Genomic DNA, 24,235 nt, shown 5'->3' on the forward strand with positions numbered 1-24,235 from the left:
ATGCGAATAATACATAGTTGCTTAGGGCCTCGACAAGTAATTGATGCTAGACTGGAACTTGTGAACTTAAAATAATTTATTGAAACGATCAGATCAGGAATAAAACCTTTTGTAAAACTTTATAACCATACTATATTGGTAATTTTTAACAGAATAGAAGGTTTTTGAGATAAAATTCACTGATATTAAGTGTACAGTTGGGCTGGGGCTGGAGCTGGGGCTCAATGGTAGGGCATTTGCCTCACACATGTGAGGCACTGGGTTCAATCCTCAGCACCACATAACAACAAATAAATAAAGATAATGTGTCCATCTACAACTAAAAATATTTTTTAAAAAATAAACAAGTTCTGATAAATGTGGACACTTAGATAATAAATAACCTTTATATAGATACAGAACATTTGGGCTAGGGGTGTGGCTCAGTGGTAGAGTACTTGCCTAATACACATGAGGCACTGGGTTTGGTCCTCAACACCACATAAAAACAAATAAATAAAATAAAGGTATTGTGTCCATCTACGACTAAAAAAAATTTTTTTTTAAGAGAGAGAGAATTTTTTTAATATTTATTTTTTAATTTTCAGCGGACACAACATCTTTGTTTGTTTGTGGTGCTGAGGATCGAACCCAGGCCACACGCATGCCAGGCGAGCGCGCTACCGCTTGAGCCACATCCCCAGCCCAGAAAAATTTTTTTAATTAAAAAAGAAAAGATCTAGAACATTTGCATCACCCCAGAAAATTCTATATTTCAGCTTTCCAGTTAATTCCCACTTTTCCAGCTCTGGAAGGCATCATTGTCCTGATTTCATTCTTCCTGAATCAGTTGTTATGTTTTTAAAATTTATATGAGTGCAATCCTTCAGCAATGGCTCTTTGTGCTGGTTCCTTTTATTCAGTACCATGTCTTTAACTTTTGTCTTCCTTGTCATATCTGGAGATCATTCCCTTTCATTGATAGTAGTATTTATTCCACTGTGTGCATACACCGCAGTTCATTTATCTCTTTTCCAGTTAGTGTTTGTATTGTGCATTTTGAATGAAGTTGCTGTAAATTTTGCTGAATAAGTCTTTTCGGACATATATTTCCATATATCTTGAGTAATATCAGTGAGTGGAATTGCTGGGTCAGAGGATAAATGTTTCAGTAACTTTATAGAAACTTCCAAGCTTTCTCTTAGCAGTGCTGGAGGGTTCCAGTTGTTCCATATCCTCTCCAACAATGAAAATTTCTTCATTTTCAGCGATTTGAGTGACTATGAAGTGTCATTGAAGTTTTGATTTTCATTTCTTTGATACCTAAGGATGCTAAGTGCCTTTTCATGTGCTTGCAGATCATTTATTTCTTCTTTGTGAAAAGTGTTCAAGTTTTTTTGTTGTTGTTCTTTTTGTGAAGTTGGAGTTTATCCTTTTTTATAGGCTTTTTTTTTTTTTCCTGGCTAAATCTTTTTTCAGGTTTATGTATTAGATCTGTTGCCCCACAGTTACTATCTTGCTTTTTCAATTAAGTGTCATTTGACAAGCAGACATTTTTAATTATTTAAAGACCAATTTATTGATTATTTTATAGAGATCTTTTGGGGTATTTCAGAAAATGTCTACACTGCAAGGTTGCTCTTCGTATTCTAAATTTTTGTTTTCTAAATTCTGCATAATTTTTGTTTTTGACTTCTATGTGTGTGATCTATCTCAGATTGATATTTTTGCAAAGTAGGCGTCCAAGTCTACGGTTTTTTTTCCAAAAGGATATTCAATTGTTCCATCTTCATTTGTTGAAAACGCTTTCCATGTTTTTTTTTGTTTGTTTTTTTTTTTCAGTCGTCTGAGTGTATTTGTCAAAATCAATGGTATGTATGTGGCTCTGTTCCTAGACTCTCATCTGGTTTGGGTCTGTTGGGTCTTATTAACACTACAATGTTAGGATGACAGTGCCTTTGTGGAACAAGCTTCACTGACCTTCTCGGGGAGGAGGATACTTTCTTATCAGTGTGACTGCAGATCACCATCCATCTGGCTTCCTCACAGTGGCTCACATTTCCACAAAGTGCAGGACATCACTAATACATGATTCCAACATTGAATTTTACAGGTGGAATGTGTTATGCAGTTGGATGACTTCAGTTTGTTCAGATAAAAAAAAAAAAAAAAACTGGTGCAGTGCATTCCATTTCACTGCGATTTAGGTCAGAGAATTATGCTGAAAAGAAATATGTCTGAAGACATGAGTGAGCACAATCTACAGAGCATCTCCAAACTAGTAAATCAAAAAGGAAGATAGATTAACTGAAATTCCAACTAATTTCACATGACTGAGGCCAACCCATATTTTAAATAACAGTGCTTTGGTGTTGCTTTTTTCTTCATTGCCGGTAGAGTTTTTTCTTTTTTCCTTTCCTGTAAAATACATCCTCCCAAAAGGTACACAGCATAGAGTATATTTCTGGAGAACAGAATTATTTTGCAAAAAGAAGAAAGATGTAGAAGAAATTCTATATAAGTTTTATTAGTGAAAATGAAGACATTTTCAGAAGAAGGACAATTACAAATAAAAAAAGATCATCCTGCTGTGTCCTGGGGAATGAGGACCTGTCCATCAGTGCAGGCTCTGCCTCTGTGGCATCTCAGGGACTAGGTGGAACATTCATTCTCTTTAACTGGACCACCCATCAGGAATATGGGGAAGCAAGGCCTATAAGATTTTTCACCCCAAAGAAGCCAGGATCTACTCTGAATTGTATGGATGAGCTGCACCCATTGTAGACAAAGTGAAATTAACTAATGCTTTGGTTTGGCTCTGGAAAGTCCACTGAAGACTCAAGTATTAAAACCTTGTTCCTATGTGGATGTGTAACCGATGTGATTCTGCAATCTGAATACGGGGTAAAAATGGGAGTTCATAACCCACTTGAATCTAAAGTAAGAAATATGATATGTCAAGAGCTTTGTAATGTTGTGAACAACCAATAAAAAAATAAAAAAAATAATCAAACTAAAAAAAAAAGAATTGCTACAGAATCTTCAAGTAATTAATAAAATGGAATATAATATGCTGTACAATACAAAACAAACAAACAAACAAAAAAAAAAAACCTTGTTCCTAAGCTTGGTGGTCTTGGCAAATGGTGGAAACCTTTAGGAGTTGGGGCCTAGGGAGAGGTCTTGGGTCATTATCCTTGAAATGGATAATGAGATCCCAACCTCTTCCTTTGTTTGTTCCTTTCCTGGCTGTCATAAGGTGATAAATTGGCCTCCACTTCAACTGCTTGTGCCACAAGATGCTGTGTCACCACAGACCCACGGCAGTGGAACCAATTGGTCACGCACTGAAATCTCCAAAACTGTGAGCCACATGAAGCTGACTAACACAGCCAGGAACACTGATATCCCCAGTGTCATCTCCTCAGTGTGACAGGATACTAAGTACCACCTTTGTAAAGTCTATCCTTGTTTGTGTTTTTAACAATAGAAATAAATCTGAATTCATGCTTACCCTTTGTGGGGAGGATACTGAAAACTAGAAAACCTTCTTTAGTCTGCAAATTTTGCAGAATGCCATCAAGATATTGGGTGGGGAGTTCCTGTCACTGCCCTCTAGACTCTTGTAGTTCTTTTCCACTAATCTGTTAGGATTCTGGGTCATTTATTTCTATTACAGAACATTTCTGGGACATTAATTTAAGAGACTTCTGTATAATTGAGTACAGCAACTGCTTGTGTAGGCTTGACTCAAACTTTATGATAAAAAAACATTCATCATATTCCTTTCCATGTAAGAGGAATTTAAGCTCTCCTCTTCATGAAAAGACCTGTCTGCAATGGAATTAGAATAGCTTCTCCCCAAATGGGAGCACTGACTTGGCAAAGATCATGAGCAGTCATTCAAGAGGAATGCAATTGAATAATTGAAATTTAAATGAGCTTGTAATCTGACTTTGAAAATAAAGGAAAAGAGATACCCAAGAAAGTTTCTTCCAGGTGAAGAAATATCCTTCCAGACACTTCCAGTTTCAAGGCTAATATCATACACATGGTGAAAGTAATATAGCAATAAAACTTATCTTTCCATGTGCTTGTTCTCCCCGATACACTGATAGCTGTGCTTAGAAAAGGTGCCCTACATAGGGAAAACTCACGTCTTCAAAAACGACTTTCAAATATCACCAGAGATTTACAGTCTGTTCTAACAATGTTTGGAGCAATTGCCTTTTTTTATGTTGTGTCCATAAAGCATATATTATTAACCCAAGGAAGATCCCTAAATAAGTGACACAGATTTCCTTCTTTATTTAGAAACTATTCTGAGGTTCATACTTTCAAAGGATCCTTTCTCTTTGAATAACTTCTTCCTCATTCTCCAAGGACACGATATTATTCTTGTTAAAAACACCAAGTGATAAATGTTACAGGTGATTCACGTTCCCAAAATGAAAACATTCCTATGGTTATTGTCACTGCCTTTAATAGAATTATAAATAGAATTATATGATAAGAATTGTTTCTTTGCTGTAGAAGAACACAGAATTGCCATATATATTATTACTTGTAAATAGAGAAAAAATAAGGAATCTAAATAAAGTCACAATTTTGGAAAAAAAAAAAACGTAAAATGAAACTGGTGGCTGATTATTTTCAGTGGAAAAAAGATGCCTAGGCTTTACAGGTAATTCTGTACTTACCTGATACAGATGGAGCAGAGCTCAATTTGCTTGAAGGCAGATTTCTGTTAAATAATTGCCATTTGCTCATTATTTCTATTGTAGAATTTTAAAAATTGATCTCTAGATATAATAAAATTAACCATAAAACATATATATGTAAAGGGAAATATCTTTCTGATATTTGAAACCTGTTGAACCATAATGTATTAATGACACTGAGTTATGATTCACAAGATTTTTAAAACTGTGGAAGGAAGACTATATATTCATTATAGGTTGACAGTGCTGAAATATGATTCCTTTGCTTTCCTTACTTTAAACTCAGTTCCCATCACGCCAGTAACAAACCATAAAGCTTCAAAATGTGCCAAGATTCCAGTCCATCTTGAATCATACTAATGTTTCTAACTTTATATCCAAAGAAATTATTTTCTATTTTCTCTATCACTTAAACTTACTGGCTTCTTTCCAGACACTTAAATCTACAGATATTCCAAGTGTATTAGAATATCTTTAGATAAAAAGACAGGGTTGTCCAAATAACTAAAGGATGACATATCTGAGGCTTATTTAGCAATGAGCCCTTGCACCAGTGCCAACAGAGGCTTGTCCTAATGTCTGATAATAATTAGCAAATTGGCCGACAATTCCAAGCTGAGCTTTTGGTTTCCAACCTACTAGTGGTTTGACTGATGGCTGGGAATGGTTGGCCCATCAAAATCCTGTTTGCAAGAGCTGACACTTACATAGGGGTTAACAAAGCCAAGCTGCACTGTGTAGGCTGGCAGCAGGCCAGAGCAGGGCATGAGGCTGCAAGAATCTCTAGGCCTGAGACTTTGAAAGGCTACTTATTAAAAACTTGCCACCTGCAAGCTGGTGTTGTAGCTCTGTGGTAGAGCACATGCTTAGCATTCATGGAGCCCCAGTTTCCATACCTACCACCAGAAGGAGGGAAAAAAAATGTCACCTACAGTTTTTATTTCTTTGATTAGAAGTGAAGGAAAAAGTTATGAAGTTTTTATAAATAACTTATGCTCAATGTTAGTAATAACAGAGTAGAAAAATGAAACAGTTTTGACAAATTAGCCATCATTACCATGCAGAGATAAAACCTATTCACCTTTTCTATGTATGTATTCACAGACATATATTTATATATGTATGTATATGCAGATAATTTTTAAAAAATAGGAGTCCTACTATATACATCGATATATGACTGTCTCCTAGTATTCATATTTCCATTGAATAAGTATTTGTCTATAATATCACTTAAATAATTTTAATGTTCACTTAGTTTTATTTATATATTATCATAATTATCAACTGATTATTGGTGAAGGTTAAAAATTTATTTCCTATACAAAGAAAACTATGGTAAAGACGTTTTTCTGGTTTTTTGTTTGTTTTTGCATGCAGCCTGAATCATTTCTCTAAGATGATTTCCCGAATGACTAGGGCTAAAAGTATGCACATCTGTAAAATTTTTTAAAAGTTTTTTCCCCAGTTTGGCCCAGGATAAAAAAATTACACTTATGTTCCCAAACTTCTAAATATATGATTAAATTATTAGCAGAATAACTGTTCTTATCTGGATTGTGCTAAGGGTTTGATTATTGTATATTTATAGTGCATACTTCTTTTTCTGAGAGGAGTCAATTTTTCTGACAATATTATTATTTGGCCTGAATATTTCCCTTTTCCCAGTGGCCATCAGGAGAGCTTTGATGAGGTCTAGGAAGTGGTTGGCACCCCATAAGTGCTCTCTCTGTCTAATAACTCATTTAAGTCACATAAGTCATTAATTCACAGAATTCATGCTAGAGAGATGAGAAGATGGAAGCATAAGATGTTAAGCAGTTTACCCTAGGTTACCATCTAGAAAGAAGCTAGACTGGGATAAAAATGTAATTAGATAGAAGGAGAGAAGAATATGGTGATTCTATTCTAGCAATGTAATTTCTCCCAAGGAATATCATTGAATATACAACCTGTGAAGTTTTGATATGACCCTTTTCAAGACAACCATCCTGTAGCCTCTGTTAACTTAGAACTTTCAAAAAAGACCTTAGATGAATTTCATAACAAATGATGCTCTTTAATTACATATTTGTTTTGATACGGGTCTAGTCATTCAAACTTCCTCATGTTAAACATAATTATGCACACTTATGTCATGCATACTTGAAGTTTCCCATGAAGCTTTTTCTTAAAATAGCAGCATGTATTACTCATGAAAGATTATATGCTGTGATTGTGGGCAAGAAGTACAGAAATGCATTCAAGAGCTGGCGCTGATGCTATGGGGTTATTTAAAGTGAGAGGAACCTTCATGTAACTGAAATGTTTGGGTATTGCACTTTTGGATGCAGAGCTAAAATTTAGGGCATTTGCTCATGTATTCTATTTCATTATCCTGTGGTCAATATAGAAAGTCCAACACTAGGTTCTGTAGAGAAGACAAGAGATTTTCCATGAAGTCAGTGCTTTCATATCCTAGAAGATGTGTGATAGTTTAGATATGAGGTGTCCCTCAAAAGCTCACATGTGAGACAGTACAAGAGTTTAGAGATGAAGTGATTGGGTTATGGGAGCATTAACATAATCAGTGAATTAATACCTTGTTAGGGATTAACTGAGTGGTAACTGAAGGCAAGTAGGGTGTGTCTCAAGGGGGAGGTGGGCATTGGGAATATGCCTTTGGGGTATGTTTTGTGACTGGTGAGTGGAATCTCTCTCTTCTTCCTGATCATATTCTGAGTTGCTTTCTTCTACCATACTCTTCCACCATGATTTCACTTTGAGCCCAGAGGAATGTAAGCTGCCATCTGTGGACTAAGACCTCTGAAACCATGAGCTTCAAAGTAAACATTTCCCCCTCTAATTAATTGTTCTTGTCCGTTCTTTTAGTCATAGCAGTGAAAAAGCTGACTAAACCAAAATGCCTCTTAACTTCCAAAAACATGATAGGATTTGCGGACAGAGGGAAGCTAAAAGCTCAGTATAACTCCTACAATCCAATTCAGAACTCTTATTAGATAATAGTGTTTACTTATTATTATATGGCCTTGCCTTATTAGATTATTGTATCAATTGTGATTTTATTACATTAAAATTATTTCATAATCTCTATTATGCCGTTGGGATGATTAATTTTATGTGTGTGTGTACAAACAAACGTGATGTCAGTGAAAAGAGGAACCAAGTAGGCTCCAGGTATGCACATCTGTAAAACTTTTAAGAATTGTACCAACTAACAGCCTGACTACTTTTAGATGTAGTGCTGAGGTTCTCAGACAGCCCAAGGTAGCCAGGGCTTCTGTACCTTCGTATGATTGCAACCACAGCTGTTTGGAGCAGGCCTCTGAGAAACAGAGGCCTCCTGAACCTGCTAGCTTCTTCTTCAATTCACAGCCCCTCCCTGCCACCTCCTTCCCCACCCTCCCATTTCTCTTCTCCAGTTCTGTTAAAATGAAAAAAAGGCTAGTCTTTGAGAGGGCATTGTAAGATGCATAACTGGCTTCTAACCCCTACTCCCCAGTGCTGGTGTGCTTGGGTAGCCCAACAGGGTGATTGTTCAAACATGATCATCCTTCCCAGCTCATGGATTTCCAGGAAGCTACAAGAACACACCCATGTGGTGCAGTGCACTGGTACCCAAGGGCTTTCTGAGGACCTGCTTGGGCTGTGGGGTCCACCTCTGGTGAGCAGTGTGGGATACTGGGTACCTGTGAAAGGAATAGGGAGCCAAAGCCATGCCTGGCGTTGGGGGAAGCTGGAGTGATTTCTAGCAGTCTGTCCAGTCTTTCACAGCCCAAGCATGTTACAACTGGGCTGAGCACCCAGCATGGGAGGCTCTCCAAAAAGAAGAAAAGCTGCTGTTTGGGTGGTAAGAACAGAAAAGGAAGGGCTGGACACTTGCCCACTGATTGTCCTATTTCTGGTAGCCTGAGAGCCTTTCTCAGTCCAGGTGTCTTTTCTCCTCCGTGGCTGGGGGTGTTCTGTGAGCTGGGGGAGCTGGTTCTTAGTCTGTCTGCTAAGCTCCAATTCCTGGGATGGAAATGCTCTTCATTTGGGTCTCACCCCATGCTTGCTGTAAGCTGGGACCCTGGCTCATCCTGGACCAGGGGTCAGCTGCTGGTCTCTCCTCCTGCCTCCTGCAGAGCTGGGGGTGCAGAACAGGACTTGAGCCCCCACCCCACAACATGGCATGTGGAGACACAGCATCCTGAGTGACTGGCTTGTGACTTGGCCTCCCTCTTGATGCCAGGTGCTGTTCATCAGAGAAGAAACTACACTCTTAGCCCTCTCTCAACAAGATAAGGAGTTTGAACAATCTGAAACCAACTAACAGCCTGAATATTCTGATTGCAAAGATAACTCTGAGTCCTGTTTTTTTTCCCCTCTTTCCTTTTGTGGGGGTGGATACCAGAAGCACTTAACCACTGAGCCAACCCCAGTCCTTTTTATATTTTATTTTGAGACACGGCTCCCTAAGTTGCTTAGGGTCTCACTAAGTTCCTGAGGCTGGTTTTGACCTTTTGATTTCCTGCCTCAGCCTCCTGAGGCGGTGGAAATACCCATGCTTACCTTGAGCCCTGGTTTTTAAAGTCATCATTTTTAGTATTTGAGCCCTAATTTTTTCTTCCTAAGGGAAGAAAACTAAGAGAATTCCTCATGGAAATTCTCCAAACCTAGCCACTTACTTTTTCTGTCTGCATTCTCCCAGGTTGGGAGAATCCTAACAGAACTTGAGGAAATCCATGCATCAGGGCAGATGGTATCTGTGGAGAGGCTTCTCCTCGCCTTATGCAGCAAGTATAAAATGTATATGTTCTCATCCTCTGCGCCAGGCAGGCAGGGTACAGTTTCATCTGGGAAGATAATGGGAATCTATCACTAGGAAGAAGGAGATCTTGAAGGAATCAGTTGGATTAGAGACTGGACTTCCAAAGGAAGCCACCCTTTCCCTCCTCTTGCATATGCTGTTGGGTCACCTCCCTCCAACTTCATCCTCTGGTCCCAGTGGCCTCTCTGTGACCTTCATAACTCAAAGCTCACTACCCACAGGCCAAAGGAAGCAGGAAAGCCCACCTTCAGCCCAGTTCTACCCTCTGCCCCACTCAAGTGCCTTTACGGCATCTGGCAGTGCACTGCAATTTACCCACCCAGTCATTATTGGTTATTTTTGCTAATAATCATTTAATGAGCATCTCACCCTCTACGAGTCAAAATGCTTTGCTTCCCCCTAGCAGTATTTTCAAGGTGCAGCACAAATCCTTGCCTCCAGTAGGTGCCCCTGACTGCTATTGATGGAGTGAAGGAATGATTTTCAGCATCATGATAGCTGACTGAAGTTCAAAGACAGGATTCCCAAGATTGTGTGTGTGTGTGTGTGTGTGTGTGTGTGTGTGTGTGTGTGTAGTGTGTAGGCTCTTCTAGCAGAGTGGCCATAAGAGAGCACCAGTGAACTGTTCCTTTTCAAACCAAACATTGAATCAGAATATATTGGAGGATGAGATGTAAGGACATTTGCTCCCTTCCTCTGAAAGTGTCTGTTTAGTGTCTTATATAAAACAAGCATGAAACAAATTAATCAAACAGCTTTTTAGTGCCTATTTTGAGCTAGCAGTCTGTTAAATGAAGAGGAAGGCAGAAGCTGTTAGATGTTTCCTAGATAAATGCCTGGAAGTGTTACTAGTCGGGATCCCTACAGCCTCCAGGGAGTCCTGCCTCAGGCCAAATCGCTGAACCTGGTACCTCTAGAAGTTTTCCCTCCTGATAGTGGTGATTGTGCTTTGATAATCCACACTCGTGATGCTTCCTGTAGCCCATGTGGCAGTTGCTTTCTCTGACAGACTTGTCTCCATCCTGTTGTCCTGAGTTGGTGTGTGTGTCTGCATTCCTATAGTTTTTCAGTCTCAAATGTGTGGGCTGTGAGTGTCTGTGCTTTCCCTTGAAGTTCATGGGTCATATCACTCTTTTCACTGATTAAAATCCCAACGAGTTTTTGATACACAAAGATGGAAGGATGAACTGCCTCTAGGTCAATATTCATTTTCCACGGCTACCGACTTCTCCCTAGGAATATTTGGTTTCTTAGAGCAAATCATGATGCGTGGGGAGCAGGCCAGCTTTTTGTAAAAGGTTTCAGCTGACAGTCAAAAGAAAACAGACCTATCTGTAGGTGAGAGATTTGCATTTCATCATTGGATTAAAACTGGATTGGGAGGACATACCAGTGTCTAGTAATTATGAAAAATAAATTGAACAGATTAACAGATTCACTTCGTATCAGCCCAGATGGACAGATAATTCTGTAGAACATAGAAGGAGAAAAAAATGACCGTGTGGGAAAACAAATAGATAAACAAATTGCATTGCCAAAAGTTGCACTTGACTAGCTGACTTCTCTCCCTTTTTTACATAAATTTGTCATTTAGAGTTTAACCCACTTCTCCTTACAGACATTTCCATTTTATATTCCACGCCAAACCTTTTTGAAATGTATATAATTTAGTCTGTACTATCAATCATTAATGAAATATAATTACATGTCTATCCTTTCCTGGATATTTCTTTTAAGATCTGTTCGTGTAGAATCAAGAGAAATTAGTGACTATTACATATCCGAGCAGGAGCAGGGGAAATGACTTGCCCTGCTACCATGACTACCAGGGATGGTCCTGTGTGGTAAATCAAGCCTACCATTAGCTTGTCACCATTTATGACTTCTGAGTGGTGTTTCTGACCAAACTGGACAACTGAGAAGCATTCAAACATTTTGTCTGAGTATTGCAACACTGGAAAGGAAGTTAGACAATGTGGAGTTGTGAGAAGACCACTCTTAGGAAAAATTGCTGAATTCAGAACTCGGAATCAAACCACCCTGTGCAAAGTGCTCAGAGCTCATTGACAGTAGTCCTTCCAGTCAGCTCCAGACATAGAGGTGTCCACTCACTTGCCCAAGGTCACATAGTGATCGAGTGAGTGGAGGATCTGCAACTTAAACCCAAGAAGTCTGGTTATTAGAAAGCATGCTTTCCCCCTCTGCATCAAACTGTCCCTTATAGTATTTGGCTTCTAGAACTAGTTTTTCCATTAAATTGTACAGTGGAAAAATCCTTTTGTTGTTGGTGGTGGTCTTTTTCAGTGACTCCTGAGATCCATTTCCATCCTTTGCAGCTCCAAATTATTATTAGTCACTGTAGTCAAGATTATGATTTTTTGACACCCGATTAGCATTTTTCCACCTTGGATGGAAATATGCATGCTATTTTAAACTATATTGAAGAGAGATTAATTACCACTTTATAACACTTAAGTCACACGTTGCTAATCAGGATAAATAAGGTGAGACTTGGATTTTATGGCACTTTCACTATTATTTTCGTCATATTGATTTGGTGATTTATTCTTCAGTGCTGGAATCGGTTAGTTAAGCAAAAGTGAGCAGGAAGTCCTGCACATTGATTTAACCACTCTTTGTTTCTCTAGATTGGGGGGAAAGTAATGCAATTTAAAAATTGCTTACAGTTTAGAAGGTGACACATTCATCCTGAAAATGACAGGAAATCAAGATGTTTTTGTCTGTGGGGTTTAATTATTAAAATTTAATTTGCTCCTATGCTTTGCTTCAGTAGCTCTGTGCTAGCAAACTAGCTATAATTAGATTAGCAGCCTGCTAAGCGCTGGTGACAGCCTGTGCCTCAGAGAGCATGTGCTGGATTCTGCATGTGCCTCATCCTCATTGGTGGTTGGTGTTGCTGCTCGCCCGTTCGATAGGTTTCCACAGTAATCTTTATGCTGCATTAGAGACATAGATACAGAGGTACTGTACTGTGTTCTTACAACGGCAAGGTGCTGGGCTGGTAATCTTAAAGAAGGAGTAAGGCACGGAAGAGCAGGCGTTCCCCTTTGTTGTAGAGCATCAGTGGTTAAGGACCTCCAGCTGCAGGAGGTCATCGAGCAAGTCGCAGTTCATGGTAATTACTCTGAGTCTTTCTCTCTTATGAAAAACACAGCCATGCATGAAATGAGGCATGTTCGTCATGCCATGTATTTAATTTGATCTTGCTTTGTTGATACTGTGTGTACTCCTGCATTCCATACAAAAAAAAAATACATTCTCTGCAGAAGGCTTGCCTGGTAAACAGCCACCCTGTTCACAAAAGACTGTTGTTTTTACCTGGATTCAAGGGTGCATGTGCTTGGGAGTGATTCTTATTGGTCCTCTTCTGTTTTGGAAAGCCCGATGCTGCATGGATTCAGGTGTCTTTGTGGGTGGGTTTCAGGACTCAGTGGACTTTGTTTGCATTGAGTCCAGACTCTCCTGAACAATGAGTGATCAAGGAAAATTTAGTGAAACAATTTAATTAGGACAGGGCAGTGACGCTCCTGATTCGATGCTGGGTCTCAGCAGAAGTAATGTGCTATTGTTTCTTCAAAGATGCGTGCAGCCTTCATTTTGGATGGTTTTCTTTGTCTCACCTTTTGTAGTTTTCATGAAGCTTTTTTTAATACAGGAAATGTTAACATACCTCATTCTGCCAAAATATATGTGGGTATGTATTCAGCTGTACCTGAAGGAGAAATTTTTGACTCCTGGCTTTGTTTAAGAGAGACGCTGTTTTTGGAGTTGACGTGTCGTCTCATGGGAAGGTGGGGTCCTTGCCACTTACTTTGATGACTGTCTGACAGTATTTTTTATTTCTGTTAATGGTTACCTGGATTATTTTCCAAATTGGACAATAATCTTAAATTCTTTGAATAAAGGTGGTGCATTCTGAAGGAAAAATATTTTAAGCCCGCAAGGCTGAGGTTCAAAAATACAAACAAATGCAATGTGAGTTGGTGCTTCTCAGTGTACCTCCTATTTTATGCCCCGAGGACATAGTCTTCAAACTCCAAAATTAATGTCCTCCCCCTATCAGACTGTGGAGTCCACAGAAACTTGGGCACTGACTCACCAGTCACAGGGCTGGCGGGCTGCCACCATGCGTCTGCTCTCAGTGGAGAGTCCTCCTGGCTTCCGAAAGCCTTCAGGAATTATTTCCAAGCTCCTGAAAAGCCAAGCATTGCCACTTAATATTTTGTGAAGATAACTGCTCTGATCTAGAGCTGTATCTTGGTTGGAGGGATTCAGTTTATTCTTGGGCAGAGGAAGACTTGAGATCGATCACTCACTATGCCTCACCACTGCACTCCCTCGTCCGTTCTGGGGTAAAAAAAAAACATCAGCCAGAGTCTTGAAAACTCAGATGATAGTGTTAAGGGGGAAAAGCAAGGAATATTATCAAAGTCTGTTATGGGCTGTCATGGAGTAAGATGCATAATAAGAAAGTTTGGTGGCTGTTGATGGCCATACAAGGTCTCTATGACTTGAACTGGTCAGTGGCTTCTTAGGCACCTTGGTTGGTGAAATGAACAGGAGAACAGTCTTTCCACTTTGTATTCCATCCCCTGGACACAAACCAGGCCTCGTTCCCCTGACAGACTGAGCATACCCCTAGTGAGAACACAGGTTCTGCTGGAACAGCTTTTCTTGTCCTCAAAGTCCAGACTCCTCCACTGTGTCACTGCATCGTTCTTTGCCTAACAGTGTCCCTCCGGTGATTGTGGGAAAACACCTTTCTGCCTTTTGACACTTGGGCTCCATCCCTTGTTTTGGGAAAGATCAATTGATGCAATTCTGTAATATCCTTTCTCCTCCTTTTTCAGTTTCCCAAAGTACTTCCTAAATTGTCTGGGTCTTGCAGAGTTTCAAAGAAATAAGCTACTGTAAGAGTAGATTCTGTTGTCCTTTCTTTTAGCCATTGCTGAAACATTGGGTGAACATAAACATCTTATAGCCTTCCTTTTGTGAGTGGAGCCACTGTATCATTGAACTAGGTGGGAAACAGGTCTCACCGAGGTCCGTTCTCAAGGCTGTGCCTTAAGGAATTTTTGTGTCTGAGGGACTTCTTAAAAATTTACATATAAATTATGTAATTCACAGACATGCCTATATCCTGAACTATATGACATCCCAAAGGACCTTTTAATCTGATCCAAAGGAGCATTTTAATAACAGGACTGTTATTAATGATTTTGCAGAGTAACCAAAATAGGCACATTTATCTTCAGATGAATCACAGTTATTTTTTTTTCTTACTGAATTAAGGGAAATCCTTATATATTCCTAAGACAAGAAAATAAAAATAAATTTCTTGACACTTTATAGTTTTGTTCTTTCCCCTTCTTCTAATTTCATAAACCATTACTGATGAGAAAATGACATTTCTCATGCAGCAAAAAAAATAGATCTAACAGCCTGAACATAAACATTTAATATTTTTAAAAATTTATGCCTTTTCTGTCATACAATACTTCTTTTTCTCCTAGGGGCTTCTAATCACAGCAGACCAGATAATCAGTTTAAAATGGAAACTCATCCTATATAGAATGTGATGTGCCACAAAGCAATAGGTTCAAGAGGGTCTGAAAAATAATTGTAAAAAGATGAGTAGTGGACTGTACAAGCTGTTGGAGATGGGTCCTAGTGGCTTCGTGGCTGGCTACTGGTTATGATCTGAGAGAGATCTGTCATTAGCAATTGATGAGTATTTTAGTGTTGACCCTCCTGAAGTTATCTGATGACTAGAAAAATATTTAAAAGGATAGTAGGTCCCTCATCTGAATGTAGTCTTTTTATTCTTTCATTATTTTATTCTGTAATTATGGGGACCTGCTATGAGCGAGGCTACGAGTTCAGCTTTATTGAGAGAAGATAGAAGGCACACTCCTATCCTGCAAGAAGCACTTAGCAGGAAAGACAGCTAAATAATTAATAACAGGGGGAGGAGGAGCAGACATAGGCACCTGGTTTGGTGATAGCAAGGTATGATGAGCAGACTTTTAGAAAGAGAATGGGAGCTGGGGCAGGGTGGTGCACACCTGTAATCCCAGCAGCTCAGGAGGCTGAGACAGGAGGATCTCGAGTTCAAAGCCAGCCTCAGCAAAAGCAAGGCAGTGAGCAACTCAGTGAGAGCATATCTCTAAAATACAAAATAGGGCTGAGGATTTGGCTCGGTGGCCAAGTGCCCCTCAGTTCAATCCCCAGTCCCACCCCCCACAATAAAAAGAGGATGGGGGTGGGTACCAGAGAAGACTTCAGGAGGAGCGAGACGGGATTTCTTACCATCTTGACACCACACCCACTTCTGTTAATGTTCAGCAGAGGCTGGATCTGTCGCACACTTTGAAGTGTCACCATGTCATCTTATGTCAGATATATAATAAAGGCAAAGAACCATTTATTTTCTTCCCCTTACTAATTTTTCTCAGAATCCACATAAGATTGTTGTCTGGAGATGTTTTTATGTTTGATATATTTACATGCCTGAGATTTGAAAATTCTAAAAAAAAAAAATGGTACCAATAATTTAGAAATGCATCTTAGAGGAATAACAGAACATTTTCATGACTGCTGCCCTCCAAGTACTTTGATGATTACTTTTGGAACTGTTTGCTTTGCCAAGAATTAAGGTTTTTCTCTTAGACGCCTGTAGGCCCTTGAAAGTCAATTATTTCGATGAATGTGCTTATTAAATGCAAGCTGGACTTGGATTATAGCATTTTACCCCATCACTTCTGATTTTTGTATACATTTAGAAAATAATTTACAGAAAGTTTTAGATAGTTTCTTACCTATTGAATTTGGGTATCTTTTAAATCTTGCCAAATTTGGGAGGCGGAGTCCACTTTAAGGGTCACTCATCTTCACTAGTTCTTGCCACCAGTAAAATCTCTGCATGAGAAGAGTGTGTTTCCACTTCCACGGGACCTGCAGTCAGGGAACCTTCCTAAATCTCTCCTGCTTCACCCTCTCCTCCTTCTCCATACTTAACTCTGTGGAGCTTTGCTTTCCCAGGTCCTCACTCGCCCAGCTGGATGAGTTAGCAGGATTCCTCCAGCCTGCCCCCCAGCCACTGGCTTCAGCTGTCAGCAGCTCTCTGACCCTCCTGACCTCTACAAACAGCACCCTCCTGTAGTCCTCCTGTCTCTGATGGCTCCTTCCCAGGCTCCTCCTTTGCTGCTGCCTTCTAAGTAGACCCTTGCCAAGAGCTGGCTTTCACCAGCTTCCTGTCCACACCACCTGTTTTCCACTAGTTTCTCATCCACAGCCACACGGTACCCACCATCCTCCTCTCACTCCTTGACAACCAGGCTGGTCTGCCTCAGGGCCCTGGCTGGTCCTCTTCCTGGAATGTGCTTCCCCCAAAGCCCATGGCCTATTCCCACACTGCCTTCAGGATTTTATGGGAAATGGAGCCACGTCAGTCAGTGGGACATTCTGAGGTCATATCTATTGTTTTTATTTTATTTTTTTCAGTCTCTACTTTCTGGAATATAAATTCCATGAGATCAGAGATTTTTTTTTTTTTTGCCTTAACCCCCAGAGCTTTGAAAAATACCTGATCCATAGGAAATGGCTCAGTCAGTGTTCATTGAACGAATGAAGGAAGGAACACATGATTTCTGACATCTGAGTGCTAGAGTACTCTTGTAGCAATCAAGATCTCTGCCCAAGCCAAATGATTATTGGTGAGTGCCTCACCTGGAGGGCCTTAGTCTCCCGCCCTGTAGATGGAAGGTGAGTACAGTTCAGTCCTATGGCCCTCTAAAATGCTAACACTCTTATCAGTTCCAGAAATGAGGTAATGTCCTACAAAATGTTACTTATGGGACTGCTCACAACTCGTTACTACATTTTTCTTTTTATATAATTGCTATCTATAGTTAAACAAAAGGAGCAATTGAAATGAGCCAATGCTTACGTTCTAGATGAAATATGTACAAGCTAATGCGTTTGGGTTTACTGACATCTGCTACCTGTTTTTTTAAAAATGAATTAGCCAATTTTTAATGGGATTTTTATTTTCTGTTCTAAATGCATTTAATAGTCTGCCTATTTTTGTCAAATAAAAAAAAGAACATTTATCTTCTTTGCCTGTGTTTTTAGTTATTTCCTGCTACAGAGAGCACTTGGAGAAAGGAAGTCTTCCTAGGACCTCTGCCTACCGCCTATAAAATACTCATTTCTGTTTTAGGTAAGTGTATTGCTTTGCTTTGATACATACTGAGCAGAAGGTATTGATTTCTTTCTGAAAACTCATGTCATTATTATATTAAGACAAAGACTCTGAGGTTTTTCAGATATTTTGCTATCTGGAAAAAAAATAAAGAAACCAAAACAAAACATACATACAGGAATCCCAAACTTTGAGGTCCCTGCCAGTAACAAAATACTATGATGGATTTGCTTTTCCAAGGCTTTCTGTGTATCTGTTAGTAGTTACAGTTTGTTCAATGCATTGTAGTATGTAGTACGCAATCCCCTTTTGTGTGCGTGGATTTAAAGACAGCTTTAAAAATGAACATCCTCACACTTAAATAGGTGCACTATCTGTGGTGAGGAAATGAGATGGTGGAGCGCAGTCAGCAGCAACAGCACTGTGAATTAGTAGGGGGAGAGGTGGAATGGAGAGGGCAGAACCTGGATACCCACCCAATGGATGAGACAGACAGGGCAGGACAGGTGTACTGGGCTGGCCAGGCAGGGAGACCTGGAAATGGATAAGGTACTTTTCCCCATGACCACCCATTCCTAGAATTCCTTTTCGGTCTCTAATCAATCAAGACATACCAGAAATATCCTCTCCAGGTCTCTTCCTATGGCCAGGCCCCCTTTTTTTATAGAGAAGCTGAAGAGGTGGATGAACAGTGTGGTCAAGGTACAGGTGGTTTCCCCCTCTTATGGAGGGATCCAGAGCTCAGTACCACCACATGAGGTGGTTGGGAAAGCTTAGGAAAATGGTAAAGAGCAGTTCTCATGAGAAGAGTCTCAACCTGGATGGCCACACTTGATGAACAGCCTTCCTCTGGCCGCCTTTCCAGCATCCATGAGCACCTGCGTGTAATGCACCCTTGCTTACAGTAGGCCATGCATTTTCTAATTTATTTTTATTGTGTTTTGCAGAATATTGCTTAGGTAGATGTTATTACTTTCCAAGAACTTCAGAATCTGGCAGAACTTAGGCTGCCGAATAAAAATCGCCCTATCCCAGGTGGAATTCTGCAGTCTGTGGAAAGAGAAGAATTAAAAAAAAAAAAAAAGCCAACAACACACCTCAGTACTATTCCTTAAAATCCATCACTCTTAACACCACCTTCCTTATCTCCTTATCCCAGACCTGGGTTCTGTAGTGAAAGCCTGGGGCTCCTATTGGTTGGGAGGAACTGTGTCTTCTATCTGTAGTCCTAGTAGAGCTGAAGTTATTGACTTGCACCTGAGCACAGGTGGATTTAATGGAGAGTACTTTCCAACAGGGCCTTAATTCTCACTCTGTATCACTCTAGGGATCCTACCCATCTCAGTAGGTACACAAAGGAGGGGTTTCTTATGACATAGGCCTACTAGTGCTAACCCTGGAAATTGGAGCAAACTAGGACTTGTGGGGTCCTTTTCGTGATTCCATCTCTCCCCCTTGTTTGGACATGACTGCATGGTGTACATGCTCACCAGGGGGCTTCTGACAGCAGCTGAATTTGCGACCCTGGTGACCAGGAAAGAAGCTGAGTAGATCTGGAGGTAACCTCATCTCTGCCACTCACTAACCTTGCAGATGGATGGGACCTGGTTGCTGTGGTTTTGAAAGCCATTGTTTTCCATATACCAAATGAGAATACCAGCAAGCCTGTAGGGATGTTTGGAAGGTGTTTAGATATCGCCTGGTTCAGCATAGACCCAGGAGGAATGGAGTCCTATCCCCTCTCACTGTCTAGAGATGACAGTTACCTTTATGGGCTTCAGTAACCTTTGAGTTTTATTCATATTATTATTATTTAGCTAAATCCTGTGACAGGAAGGAATGTGACCCATGAGTGCAATGTCTGTACTGTAGACACTAAATCTTAGCCCTTCTAAGTCTCACATAATGTGAGATCAGAGTGTACTGATAACAGAGTATTCTTGAACATGATATGGAAACAGGTTTTCAAGTGTTCTATGGAATATTGTGAAAAGCATAGTTTTTCTCTCACCATATCCCGTTGTTTGTAATCTTTCAGGTTATTACTGAATTTAAATTTCATTAAAACTTTTGTTCTTTTTTTAGTTTCTAAATTACAGATAAGCAGCCTTATGTGTGAATATGTATCAATAGCATCATTAGCATTTTTTACTACTCTCAATAGTGCATTTAAGATCATGTTGCTTTTAGAGTAGAAGCTGGGTCTTTTAAAAAAAAAGTGGTCCCTTGTTTAAGGAAACTAAAAAGGAAAATGGAGACATGAAATAAAACGATCTTGTAGTGTTCCTTTTGTGAAATTCTTTTGAGTGTAATCATCTTAAAACATGACACCTCCTGAGCATGTGTCATTTTTAAATTAGTATATAAACAGAAAAATCTATGCTTCATTCATGTCATTGCCATTTCAGGAAATCAGCTCGAGGGTTCCCTTTGTTTGTAGTTTCTTATTATCTTAATCAGACTTAACTAATAAAGTTGGTTTCTCCCCTTAAAAGGAAACTTTTTCAAAATGTCTCTAAGGACAGGTTTTTGCTCTTCCAGGGTGCTAGAGGCCTGAAAAATTGCTGGGAGCCAAAACAATCCTTGCACTTTTTTTTTCTTTTTCATCTTAAATGGTCCTAACCAAAAATATGCTCTAGTTTTCCCCAAAATATCTTTTTTGTTTTTTTCCAGTTCCATGTTTTCATCTTCCTTTTACACAAGCACCTCTGGCTTTTGCCTCTTCCCAGGTGAGCCCTTCACCAGGAGAATGACTCAGAGCTCAGGTTTCCCTGCACAGTCAGGTGGGGCTTCTCTGAGGCTGACTCAGCTGACCTTGAAGGAGGTCTGCTGGGGAACAAGGGAAAGTTGGAATGGTAAGGAAACCTGCCTGCAGTGCGGCTCACCCAGCCAGGCCTCTCACTGGGCTTCCACAAGACAGGGAGACAAGAGCGTACTCACTGGGAAAAGTAGCTAGGACTTTAGAATTTTCATTGTCCTTGATCACAGAAATTATCTAGGCTTCTGTAACACTAGTCGAGTTAACTCTAAACGAAAATGCTCCTCTTATCAGAAAGAAAGCATAATTCCAATTTTGAGGCTTTAACACACATTTATTAAGAAGTTTAAGAACTATTGATTACAGTTTATCTTGTTATGTTACCAAAGAAGTTTTTGACATATGAGGATATTTTCATTTCATCAAGTGAAAGACAGATTGTATGCTACTATGTGTACCTAGTTGTTGTTGTTTTTAATTATGAATGGCTATTACCATGTGGCCATAGTAGTCACTGATTTTCTTATAAAGATTGACAGAAAGGATCATCTGCAGCTGAGCCCTGGGTCTGTGGAGGACAGCTCTGTGAGCACTGTGCTAGAGGAAGCACATGCCTCCTGGGCAGTCTGCTTGCCCTACAGAAAAGGTATTAGAATCTTCATTGTGTAGGGGAGGTATATGGGACTATTAGTCAGCTTTCTATCACTATAACAGGTTGCCTGAGATAATTAGATTATAGAGAAAACGTTTATTTTGGCTCATAGTTTTAGAGGATCTAGTCCATGATTGGGTAGACCCATTGTTTCAGACCTCTGATGAGGGAGTGTATGGTACAGAATATTTCTTACCTTGTGGCTAAGAAGCCAAAGAGAAGAGGAAGGAGCTGGGTTCTTGCAGTCCTCTTAAAGGGCACAACCTGAAGATCTATAGATATCTCACTAGGCCCCACCTCCAAAAGGTCTAGTCACCTCCCAGAAGCAGCACCCAAGGGACTGAGCCTTTGACACATAGATCTTTGGGGGACATTCAACATCCAAACTATAACAGGGATCAAAGAGGATAAACCTCAAACCAAAGGGTAACCATAGGATTAAACAAAAATCCTCCCACAGCTCTTCCATCAAAGAGACCTGCACACCAGTTGATTTCCTTACAGTGTGGATCCTAGGTTCAGGGTGAAGGTTGACCGTGGGAAGCTGGGCAGCAGAGCAGGTAGAATCAGAAGGTTACCAGGAAACATGGTAGGAGGATGTTAGAAAAGTTGAAGTCTCTATTACTAAGGAAAGGGACCAAACAGTCAAGAAATGAGGGAAGGAGAACACAGGTCAGAGAGAGGAGGACAGGTATGTTGGTTGTGGTTGTGCCAAGAGGGAAACTAGAACTTGAAGGGCTTCCCTTCTTCTTTCCAACCCATACACGTCTGCTGCTCTCTCCAGGGGTGGACTGAGGGAGAGAGGCGTGATGCTCCTGGGACTGCATGATCCGTGAGTGTTGTAGGGTCCTTTCTCTGCTGACCTCTCTCTTCCAGAGCATATGAAGTATATTAAGTGTTCAGTTCTGTTAGATTTTAATGAATCTGGATCTAAAGATGCAGCAGCAGTGAAAAAACCCCTACTCTGAATTTCTTTTCTCCTCTTCAGCAAGGGAAGAGGAGATATGCCTGGTCTCTTGGTAGTTGCATGTGCTCACTCCAAGTTTCATACAGTACAGGTTTATCTTTGTCCGGAATACTTATCTCTTCAGTCCCTTAGGTCTAACTCTTTATAGGACATGGTTAAAACCAATCCCTTTATCCTCCTCAGTCAGAGAGACTGGAGTTAGTGGGAAAACCTTCCTCTGGAAGGCAGTCTCACTGAGTGACTCTTCTTCATATGGCTATCCATTCTGGAAGCAGACCCTGCTGACCCTTCCTCTGAGCTATCCTGCATTGGGGTAACCACCTCTTCCTCTCTGACCAACCCCATCACTGACTTAGCCCTATGCCAGGCTTCTGCTTTGTGTTTTGCTCTGAATCCATCCAAAGACGGTGTCTTAGCTTATGAGAGCTTATGGACTGCTTCCATCTAGGTATCCTTTATCAGTTTCTTTTTTCGTAAAGTCCAAAAGTTCCTTTGAGGCACATCTCAAAAGTTACTCCTTCTGGTTAAAAAAAAAATTGTAGCACAATACAAGAATTTTTATCATTAACTTTTTCATTCAGCAAATTCATAAATTTTTTATAATGTAATGTATACATGTGTATTAGTCAGCTTTCCATCACTATACTGAAGTACCTCAGACAGACCTTTTATGAAGTAAAGAAGGTTTTATTGAGATCACAGTTTTACAGGTTCAAAGGTATGGCACCTGCATCAGCTCAGTTCTGATGAGGGCAGCAGAAGGCAGCACATCATGGTGGCAATGTGTGCAGGAACAGTAGTGTCTCAAATCAGAGCAGAAGGAAAGAGGACAGGCAGGGCCCATAGTCACCTTTGAGGACTTACTTCCAATCACCTAAGGACTTCTCTAAGGCCCCACTTCCTAAAGCTCCACAGCACCCCCTAATAGTGCCACCCTGGCACCAAGCCCTTCATATGGATGGACCTTTAAGGGGCACCCAGCATCCAGACCACGTATATTTCTAAGTGGTCTTGAAATTATTCTTGCTTCCTTTAACCATTTATATAATTTGTCTCAAATCATATGGTAAATTCATTTCAAATTCTTCTTGTGAAACAAAGAACCTAGGCTCTTCCATGTCAGAGAGCATGAGCATGTAAGCAGAGACTTATCACAGGTTCTGCGTGGTGCCCTGCAAGAACAGGGCTTCAGTTTTAAATCCTAAAGATTTTGGATCCTTGTGCACTATCAGCACTGCCCTGTCAACTGATGAGCTTCCCGAAGAGGAATGAAGCAGTTTTACCAACCCAGGAAAAGGCTTTCTGGAGAATAAAAATTTCATTTCAACACTACAGAGTGGGAAGTTAATGTGCATTCTTAAATGTCCATAGTAGAGTCTTATTGGACATGTAAGAAACGCAGCAGGGAGATAACAGCACGTCCTCTAGAAGTCACACAGACCCACTGGCAGCAAGAAGTGCCACAGGTAGAAATTACTTCAATTCCACTGCCCAGTAAACCTACTGTGGATTTCCTTTTCAGTGTGTAGTCCACATATTCCGACATCTCATTCATTCAAAATCTACATAGTATTACGGCACCACAAACAGACATACATGCAATCTACATTGCATGCACTAAGAGTCCCTTCTGGTGGTGAGTACCTAGTGCTGTGCACTTTTCAGTCTATAAGTACATAAAGCACACATGTCACAATCTGATTTGTGTTGCAGTAAATGTCGTCTGCCCCTTTCTGGTAAAGACAAGCAAGTTGAGGGTAGGGATTTTATGTTTTAGCTCTGCATCTTTAAAATTCAGCACAGAATCTTAGCACACTAAAAAGGAATTCAAATTGTTTCTAGAATTTAAAGGAACCAATGCTTTAAATTTAAATTGTGTATGTTTCTTGTCTACTTTTTTGGTTACTGCCTCCCTCATGTGCTGACAGCAGCATCTTCTGGTGCCAATTGCAGCAGGATGTGGGGCAGACAGGCCAACTTCATGATTTCACCAAAAGAGGGAGACCCAGTTCACCAGAGGAGGAAGGAAGGAGAAAATTAAGTTGAAAATCACAGAGAGAGAAAAAAACAGAAAGAAAATAAAATGGATTATTTGAGGCTGTGTCTATTGAGGTATAGATATGA

The 24,235-nt window shown here is 40.1% G+C and overlaps 1 protein-coding gene and 1 long non-coding RNA gene across 8 annotated transcripts in view; one reads left to right on the forward strand and one right to left on the reverse strand.

The window, feature by feature from the left end:
- Positions 1 to 24,235, forward strand: part of FAM110B (family with sequence similarity 110 member B) — a 159,952-nt gene that overhangs the window by 78,699 nt on the left and 57,018 nt on the right. For 2 of the 6 annotated variants that reach the window (XM_081265796.1, XM_081265801.1), the window contains one exon: positions 17,665 to 17,752. The gene's annotated coding sequence lies outside the window, so the exon portion shown is untranslated. Of the gene's footprint in view, positions 1 to 11,247; positions 11,355 to 12,460; positions 12,647 to 17,664; positions 17,753 to 21,023; positions 21,139 to 24,235 lie in introns of those variants that run through there. The other 4 variants (XM_081265799.1, XM_081265798.1, XM_081265797.1 and 1 more) reach the window with 4 other exon arrangements.
- LOC308633264 lies at positions 2,134 to 12,305 on the reverse strand. Of its 2 annotated transcripts, XR_014018737.1 has the most exons (4): positions 12,196 to 12,305; positions 9,368 to 9,535; positions 4,680 to 4,781; positions 2,134 to 2,200 (listed from the first exon to the last, which is right to left on the reverse strand). It is a non-coding gene; the product is annotated as an uncharacterized lncRNA (long non-coding RNA). The 2 variants fall into 2 exon arrangements; XR_014018736.1 differs by lacking the exon at positions 4,680 to 4,781.

Source organism: Spermophilus citellus (assembly GCF_964194105.1).
Source record: "Spermophilus citellus genome assembly, chromosome: 14".
NCBI classification, from domain to species: domain Eukaryota; kingdom Metazoa; phylum Chordata; class Mammalia; order Rodentia; family Sciuridae; genus Spermophilus; species Spermophilus citellus.